This window comes from Nicotiana tabacum, chromosome 23 (genome assembly GCF_000715075.1).
Source record: "Nicotiana tabacum cultivar K326 chromosome 23, ASM71507v2, whole genome shotgun sequence".
NCBI lineage: Eukaryota > Viridiplantae > Streptophyta > Magnoliopsida > Solanales > Solanaceae > Nicotiana > Nicotiana tabacum.
In genome coordinates this window covers 50,033,529-50,044,168 of record NC_134102.1, presented here as the reverse complement: position 1 = coordinate 50,044,168, position 10,640 = coordinate 50,033,529, and positions in this window count along the sequence as shown.

Sequence of the window (10,640 nt, the reverse complement as noted above, 5' to 3'; positions counted from 1 at the left end):
TCTAGGGAGTTTATAAGCCGTGTCTAGTAGAGTCTTGTTTATGGGTGTGTCGTGCACCACACTTATAAGCAGGAGGCTACAGGGCAGTTAGAACTGTCACTCTTTCTTCTTACTCTAGATGGTGTGGTAGAGCTAAGTTGTAAGAACGCAATTTTCTAAACTCGACCTTATTCATAATACAGCGATGCCTACATTTAGAAAGATGATTGGTAAGGGATTGAACGCGGTTGTGAAAGAGTTGAGTCAAAAGAACCCGGTGAGCTTCTGGAAAAGGAGCCTTAAGGCAGGAATATCTATCCACCCCTATGGTGAAAGGCAATGAAAGATTCAGAAGGTAAATACAAGTTTCAACAAATAAAAGAAGCAAGGTGAAGAAGGGTACGAGGTACCTAATTAGTAGAGATGAACATTATATACAATTCAGGAAGAGAGATATAAGCATTTTGAGTTACCTTCAACAGTAACAGAGGTATGTATAATTGGCCACACCAATCTAAGTTATGCTCTATGGGAGCTAACAAACATGGTTTAAGAGAAGGACATAATATCACGATCCGGCTGGGGTTAGAGTGACCCAAAATGGTGGATGAATTATTTGCGTTAGTTGACATTTCTGAAGGATATTGCAACTGTGCTAATAGATCTCCTTGTGAGACACCCAGATGGTGTACTCTAAAATAGTACAGCTAGATATGAGTGCTACAAAGATAGGCACTGGAAGCCTTGAAGGGATAAATATCACCTTAGTATGGCTCTCGTCCCTAGTAGAGAAAGAATCTTAGGCAACCTGAAGAGCCAGTAGATGGGGCAAGGGGAGGTAAAAGAGAAAGAATGTCTTGTTAAAGTTTCAGAATAAAGTGATAGATAAAAATATTAGCAGGGAAGTACGAAGAGGGATAATGAAGCATTATGAGTGAGATATGATACATGGATGGCAACAGTAGAGTGTTATAGAATCTATAGTCAAATGAAGAAAAATACGAAAGGTGATGGGACTTAAGACAACAAAAGAGTATGGGCCATACAGTCACATCCTCATTTTGAGAAATAAGTTTGCGACTCTAATGTGATTAACAGAAGAAAAGTTAGACCATAGAGTAATAGAAATCAGTATGGACTGGTGAACAAGATAAACTAAACATGAATTAAGAACTGAGTGATTTGATAATAGTCAGCATCATGAGAATTTCATATTGCATTCCGACAACAATAGAATGGACAACAAAAGAAGATCCATGATGAATTCAGAGAATGGTCATTCAGGGAGACGCTTCCCTAAAGCAAGCAATATAAGCAAAGTTAAGCTTAAGGGATTGTATGTGCCAGTTACACTAAGTGTTACCATTGCGAGTGAGGAATTTTGTTATCCTTGGTATAGAAGGATTACTGCAAGGCGAGTAAGGGTCATTGAAGATGTGAAATGATGCCAAAGATGAAGAGAAAAAACATCTATAGGCATGTCGTCATAGATCCAAATCTTAGTATTCCCCTAAAGGGGGGAATATGGAATGATAAAGGAAGAATGCGATAAAAATGAGAAAGGGATGAGATTACACTTATCCAAATGTTACAAATATGCTATGATTCCAGAACGTTATGTAAGCACGACGTCAAAAAAAAAAGTAAGGGTTCCTGCCCGGGATGTTATTGATAGATAAGGAGCCAGTACGTGAGGTAAGTTAAGACAAGGAAATAACCCAAGAAAGATTACGCAAAATATGGATATGAGAATGGGTCGACGAGTAGTTAGTAGTTGATTCAAGAAGAGCCTAGTCATGACTAGATAAGAAGTTACAGACAAATCAGCAGATCATGCAAGATAAATGTAGTAAACCCCAACATGGAGAATTCAGCCTCGCAGTAATGTCATTATTATACTTGAGATACATTCAAATAGGAGTCGGGGTAGTTAAAGATACCGTATAAGTGTTACGGGGATAAAAGAAAGTGCAACTGGGAAGGCAGTCAAAATATCAGTTTAGAAGCAACCCTACAAGCACAAGGGCACGGAGGTAAGCAACTACTGATGATTATAGGAAAGGAAGGACATCAAAAGGTCTGTAATAAGCTCATAGCTTTGCAAGATTCAGAGGGTCCTCCCTAAGTACGATAACGAAATTCTAGCTGAGGAAATAAGGAAGAAGGCTTCAACCTAAGCATAGTAACTTAAAGAAGAAATGGTCTTATAGTAGCAGTCTCACTACAACATTGTATGCACTCCATAATAAAGTGGCACCTATCGGAGCTAATGAGCGGGAAATGAAACCAAAAGTAATATTCGAGACCATGTGAGTTGCACAACAATTCCAGCAGACTTGGGAACTAAGATAAGCTAAGTATGCACACAATAAGGGGGCAGAAAGACCAGGAAAAGTAATAGCTTACGTTTAAAAAAAGCTCAGAAGGAACAAAAGGAATTATTCGATCAATGATCCAGAGTTGGTTATGTTATAAACGCACTTAAGGGTTGAGAGTTTTATACATGCAGCATATACAGCCGTAGAAGATTCTGGTATACGTTAAAAGAAAGAATTGGGCCCAGGTCATAAACGAAGGATTAAATTGTTAAAGGATAGTATCATGCATATTCCTCAGCGCCCATGAAAGGCTAAACATAATAACTAATACCATGAACCCCAGATCGGGAGATAACTTAAGCCGACATAAAGGCCGATCAGAAGAAGGAGGAAACTAAAGAGTTACATTAACGAAGTAAATCAGGAATCCGATTATTGGACCAGAAATTATAGGAATCATGATTGAGAACATAGCAGAATCACTCTTAATATCAGAGGTGCGAGAGAGATAGCACAACAACCATATTCTATAACGGCTCTATGATAAAGCCAGTTAGAAAAATACCAGCCTCATAAGAATTCAGTACGGAGCTCCCATCGAACTGTATAGGCACTAGAGGTGCAAGTATTATAATAGAGCTTCAAATGGCGGATGTGATTTATACTTATATAGGAGAGAGGTTATGAAAGAGATAGAAGAATGTGAGGTGATATTTTAAAGTAAGTAAGGTAAAAGTGAACAACGTACGAAATACTCAAGTATAGAAGGATGAGAGTGGTCCATACTTCAGGTAAAAGACTAGAAGCGCTGGGATTTAGTATCCAGGAATGATAGCAGTGTCGTCAGTGGCATATCTTCCAGCCTATGGTTTCTAGGTACCGAGAGGTCTATTTAAGAGAATAAAGAAGAGTTAGAGACGATGTGATGATTCGCTTGATGTTCCAAGATAACATAAGGAAATCTATGGTGCAAGAAAGTTGAAGGAGGGCTGCGAGTAGTATAAATGGATATGTATGGGTCGCAAGCTAAAGTATGATAAAATGACAAGGTTTTAGAAAGACAAGAGTAAGGATAAGAAGAAGTCAAGTGAGGAGGTGAAGAAAATGGATAAGTCCTCGGGATTAAGCCCGTGAAAACAAAGGAGTTGATGGTTTCTCTAAGTTATAGAAAGCTTAATATAGCCTGAATGAACTCAAAGGAGTCTAAGACTAGTAGCATTTAGAAGAGATGGGATGCTGCCTGGTAGCAGAATGAGGGTGAAATTATGATAAATAAAGGATGACATTTTGGCCTTCGCTTGAGTAATGATTTGAAATTTTCATGAGTTCTACGGGATTAGAATAACCCCCATAGGATGAATCACATTAGGGATGCTATAAAGTACGATTATGGAAGTATAGTATCACCCCTAGGTGGATCAATCTAATTACTCCAGATGTCCCCGATGAGACACGATCCCTAGCGGTGGTGTTACATAAAAAATCAAGTTATCAGTGGTAGATGATGAATCAACATTAAGGTAAATCAACAATAGATGGATAAAAGTTCAATAGTATGAGATGAGATTAGACCATCAGTCTTAAGGATAAACAATGAGAGTAACCTAGAGTTGGTTGCAGACCTCAGTAATGATAAATCTAAGTAAGAATTATGGTATAGTATGACCTACGTAGATGCAGTAAAGTCATACGAATGGATAACCAGGTCTATGAAATAAGATATAGCCATATTCGCAAGTTCTACAAAGTACCGAGCGAAGAACATCAGTACACCTATAAATTCCCAGAGAGGCATCCTATTAAGCCTTGTATATGTTTACAAAGTAAGGCCTAGATATTGGATAAAAGCTGGAGGGAAAAAAGAGAGAAGAGCCACATAGGCACACTTACAAGGTCAGTATCGTAGAGGTTGCATGATAGAAGGTAGCAACAGTTACGAGATTGGAAGGAATTCGATCACAAGTCATGGCATGGGAAAGAGTCCTAAAGGGGGGAATGCCCTGGCCTTTGGACTTATTCACAGAACAACTGCCAAAATGGCAAGGACAGTATTAAGGTATTCAGAAGAGCTATAAGTTATGAAAATGATAAGAGCATCAGTCAACATTCGAAGACGAATGTTCCAAAGGGGGAATGATGTTATGCCCTGCAATATTAAGTCGATATTACGTCCCGCGGTATTATATTACGATGATGTTATGCCTTTCAATACTACATTACGATAATGTTATGCTTCGCAGTATTAAATTACGATGATGTTGCACCCTGTAATATTGTACGTTGAATTTGTCGTAAGGTAATTGACATCAGTCCAAGGAAAAGATTAATTAGAGATTATAAGGATTTTACTATTTCAAACAAATGATGAGTAAATTCATGAAGGTAAGAGGGGAAGCAAGTCAAAGAAAATGAATTTTCATCCAACATGTTAGGATAAAATACGGCCCGAGCTAAAATACTCGGTACTTATGGACTAGTGCCATACAAGGTACCACATGACCATGATAGTAAGGTGTATAAGGTATGTGAAAAGTGAGTAGTATTTTAAGTAAGTGAAAATAATTCTTAATTATGTGGGTAATTAGTTAATTATTGGGTAAAGGGACATTACCTAGTTAATTAATAATTAGTGGTGGATTAATTGAAAACTTTGGATAAGGACCAAAGAAAGAACGTAGCAACAAGTTAATTCTTAACCAAATGACTCTCAGTCATTTTGGCTAGGTGGCAAGCAATGTGTTAATAATAAACCACATCATTCTTAATATCTTGAAAACTAAGACTTGTAAAGGTAATGTACAAAAACACTTCATTTTCTCATGTCATGAATACAAAGACACTACCAGACGTTAGAATCTTCCTACAAGCTCTCAACGTGAATTCGTGCAACCAAAAGGAATCAAACAAGAATTATTAGCAACGTAAAATTTTGTGGTTCTAAAGGAGTACGATGCAACCTTTTACAAGAACATCATACGGATTTTTTTCCTACTCCAGGTATGTTAAGGCTATCCCTTCTTTCTTTTGGCATGATCTATACGACACGAATGAAATGAGCAAATGCACAACTTCCATAAATGACTCTATTCATAGAAATATTAGGGGTGTCTATATTCTTGATTCCCCACGTGTTTATTATTATATCTTCTGTTCATGGGTCTCATCAAAATACATATTTGATAAAATGTATCCGACAGGCATATTATTTTTATGGTATTCCGAGAAAATCTTATTAACGTATTTCTTATGCATTTCATGCGTTTATACATGTGCATTAACCCATGAACAGATGGCATTATATATGCATATATATGTATATTATATTAAAATGGGATATGGGAAAAAGGTTACGGCGTTATATACGCACCACCACCTGATCAGCTGGTATACGTTGATGATTTACCCATAGTGGCCAAAATGATATGATGGGATGCCCTCAGAGGCTTTATGATGTTATGAACACATATACCTATGCATGGTATGATATTTATACGCATATGAATGATGTTATAAAAATGAAATAATTCACATAGCTATGCAAACATACATGTCAAGTCTTTTACTCCATGTTTCTCTCATGTCTATTATTTACTGATTCTCATTCCTTACATACTCGATACATTATTTGTACTGACGTCCCTTTTGCCCGGGGACGCTGCGTTTCATGCCCGCAGGTCTCGATAGACAGGTCGAGAATCCTCCAAGTAGGCGATCAGCTCAGCGGAAGATGTTGGTACACTCCATTTGTTCCGGAGTTGCTTATGTGGTTAGTATGATTAGGACATGTATTGATTAGTATGGCGGGGCCCTCTCCCGACCTTTATGACATTTATGTACTCTTAGAGGCTTGTAGACATATGTCGTGTACGTGAAAGATTGTACGGCCTTGTCGGCCTATGTTTTGAGTTTATAAATGATGATGTTGGCCTATTAGGCCCGTATGTCACGTGTATATGATGATGTAAAAAGAAAGATATGTTACGTTGGTACTCGGTTGAGTAAGGTAACGGGTGCTCATCGCGGCCCATCGGTTTGGGTGGTGACAACATGATTTATACGTTAACAAGTAGAAGCATGAATGACTAACATGGTAGAAGGCATGTACTAAGTGCAACCAAAATAGATACGACAAAGAAATAATTATGACAGCAGGAAGTAGGCATGGTATTTGCAAGTTTAGCAAGTAGAAGGCATGAGTGACACAATAACAAATAAGATAAAGAACAAGAACATGGAATTAACGACAAGTCACATAAGAACCATAAATACAACAATAACATCTCAATGTAACGGCATGAACGTATACACAAAGGAAAGATATCACAACATAATGCATGTCCCTTGTCCTCACTTGCACGAAAACACCCATCGTGCCATGAACTCATGATAATTTAAATGAAATGGCACGGCATCACCCTTCGTGCTTTACACTCACATAACATGGCACGGCATCACCTTTCGTGCTTTTACTCACAAATTATATGGCACGACATCACCCTTTGTGCTTTTACTCTCAATAATATGGCACGGCATCACCCTTCGTGCTTTTACTCTCGATAATATGGCACGACATCACCCTTCGTGCTTTTACTCTCAATAATATGGCACGGCATCACCCTTCATGCTTTTACTCTCAATAATATGGCACGGCATACCCTTCGTGCTTTACACTCCCCCTCACATGATATTGTATAAACAAAGGCATGGCATCACCCTTCGTGCTTTACACTCTTTCTTACCAAGCAAATGTATATCAACGATAAACAAGGCAAGAAGCATAAATAACATCAAGGAGAGTGTTTAAACGAATATTCCAAATGTATCCCAATCACAACTTTCCAATCCAACAATAGTTCAATAAACCCGCAAGAACCTCATTATTTAAGTATTCCAACAAATCTCACAAATGATCTACAACACAAGTATAGAATCTAGTATCTCAAGAATATCGGCCGTAGCACTGTATTAATGATTATGCATATTGATGACCGAATTAAACACACCAATGTATTCTTAGAAGTCCATCAAATTTGACCAAGTTATAATAAGCTAAGTCTTAGTTCTAACATTTAATACTATGTTCTTAGTATCGAGGAGTCAAGTAAGGCATTAGGCAAGAAGGTCACGTGATTCTACAAGACACAATTTATAACATAATTTACCCTCGAGCATGGTTAACCCTGGTACATGCATATATTCTCGTCACCTCATATATGTATCACCCCCACATGTAGCAAACAATGTCAAATAGTAGGAAATATTCCCTCAACAAAGTTAGGCAAGACATTTACCTCGCTCCGAAGATCAACTCAAAGCTCAACCACAATTCTTTTTCCTTTCAAACAAGCCTCTGAACCAATAGAATCTAGCAATTTACCAACCAAACGATTCACATTAAGCCTTAGGAACTACCCACGATTGCAAAAGATTCAATTTAGGTCATTATTGAAAAAAGTCAACTCCAAGGCCCGCTTGGTCAAAACCCGAAATTCGGACCAAAAACCGAGTACCCATTCACCCCCGAGCCCGGTTATGTAATTTGTTTTGAAATCCGACCTCAATTTGAGGTCTAAATCCCAATTTTACAAAAATCCCTAATTCTACCCAAACCCCCAATATCCACCATGAAAACACTAGATTTTAGGTTGAAAACTTATGAAATGTAATGAAAGATTGAAAGGAAATAGGTTAGAATCACTTACCAATGGATTGGGGGAGAAGAGTTCTTTGAAAAATCGCCTCTAGGGTTTTCTAGTTTTGGAAATTTGAAGAATGAACAAAAATCCCATTTTCCCTTCTTTTACCCAGCTGCAGTTATCGCAATTGCGACACAAGGTTCACAATTGCGACGATCGCAATTGCGATCAATTCCTCACAAATGCGAAGAAACTCTGAGCCTGCTAACTTCGCAAATGCGATGCATATGTCACAAATGCGAGCCAAGGTGCTTCGCAAAAGCGAACTTCTGAATCGCAAATGCGAGTCTGCCTTGATCTGATTCCAGTCGCAAATGCGACAATATTCCCGCAAATGCGAACCCTGCCCCCATTGCATTTGCGGGCTTCTCTTCGCAAAAGCAAAGATGACCCAGCCCCCTCCCTCTTCGCAAATGCGATCCCGACTTCGCATTTGCGAGGTTCGCGTTTGCGATCAAGTCCTCGCAAATGCGAGATCAACAGACCTGATGCACCGGCTATTGTTTTTTCTAAGTCTAAACCACTCCGTAGCCTATCCGAAACTCACTCGAGCCCTCGGGGCTCTAAACCAAATATGCACACAAGTCTAAAAATACTATATGAACTTGCTCGCGCGACCAAATCGCCAAGATACTACCTAAAACTACGAATTGAGCACCAAATCAAAAGAAATTTTCAAGAAAACTTTAAAACTTCCATTTCAACATCGGACGTCCGAATCACATCAAACCAACTCCATTTCTCACCAAATTTGACAGACAAGTCATAAATATAGAAATGAACCTATACAGGGTTCCAGAACCAAAATACGGACTCGGTATCATCAATTTCAAACATCGATCAAACCTTTATATTCATTAAGCCTTTAAACTTTCAAATTTCAACAAAATGCGATAGCTCAAGGTAGGGACTTCCGAATTCGATTTCGGGCATATGCCCAAGTCCCAAATCACGATACGGATCCGAGTCTGTTTGCTAAAAGCATTGACCAAAGTCAACTCAAATGGTTTTTAAGGCAAATATTTCACATTTTTATCAGTTTTTAACATAAAAGCTTTCCGAAAAAACAACCGGACTGTGCACGCAAATTGAGGAGGGCTAAAATGAGGTATTTGAGGCTTCGAAATACAGAATTAGGTTCTAAAACATAAGATAACCTATCGGTTCATCACATAATACATAATGCGGGGATACTCGTGCCCTCAAACTACCGAGAAAAGTGCAAGTGCTCATAACGACTAGTCGGGTCGTTACATCCTCCACCACTTAAACATACGTTCGTCCTCGAACGTGCCAGGAGTTGTTCCAAATCTATCAAATCACGGTGTAACCTTACTATGCAGATACCCGGGGGTAATCCCACGTCACCCTGCTCCATATAAGTTTGCCAACGCAACATAACTAGAGATCCTTACTTCAACCTTGGTCCTTAAACCTTAGAACTCAATCTCTAACATCCCGAATTCATTACAAAACCCGAATCTCACATCTACACACTGTATAAACCTGAATAAGTTGTATTAGGTCATAACCATAACCCCAAGATGAAATCACACGGTACACCCCATCACTCAGACACTCACAGCAGGAACTGGTGACCACTATTACTGCCAAAAAAAAACAAATCCGGTGCCGGTAGCAGACCTCATATCGATTAGAGTATCGTTCAAAACCTTCATACCCTACCGATGATGAAAGAAACACGCATAACCTCTTAACTACTCATCTGATCAATAAGCCAAGAAACTTACTCATCCGACCAGGGCCATTGCCCAAATCCTCAATAATATTTAGTATTATTCTTCCAAACCTTCCTCATCCCAATACAATAGTGCCATTCTCAAGTCTAGAAACCTCATCTCAGCTAATACAAGCAGCCCCACCGATAAGTAATATTTCAGACATGACAGATAACAGTAAGAGAGCTAAATAAAAAGACTACTAAACAAGTTAAGCAGCCAGGGAAATTTTAGCATTTTCCTATTAACTATTTTCAACAAGGTGAAAGCAAAACTGCACGGAGTAAACATCAGGAGTTACATTTCATCACAGTACTGCTGCGGCGTGCAACCCGATCCCATCATATCGATCCACATAGGGTACCCATCGAGCCATAATACTCGAGCTTACTGATCCCATGTGCGTCAATATCAAATACAATAGAGTGCACAAAATATAAATGTGGGAAAAATTATTAGGAACACATAATACTGAGAAGGACAAGCACAGCTGTGGTGCAATAAGCAAATCAACATCATGAAGTCCATCTCGCCCATAGCGCCATGAGGCCTAAACTGAATTACAATATGCGTGCGAAGAACCATGTAACCCTCACAAATCGTCATAGCATAAGAGAAGAACACATAACACCGACCAAGGCGCGAATAGCATCTATTGCGCTTGACGATATACCTGTGGTAACAACTGCGCAGGAGCAAGCAAATCCGATCCGATACAGAATACACATCCTCATTGGGCCTACCAATGGGCCCCCAAATCAACTCCGATCATCCCCGAACGGACAATCTGGCTAGCTTTGGCCATATTTCACAGTCCACAACCATGAAACAATCTGCTTCTGAGAACTCCCAGTCTCCAAATCCATAGAACATACGAATCACCATACCTGATCCTAACTCCACCGCCC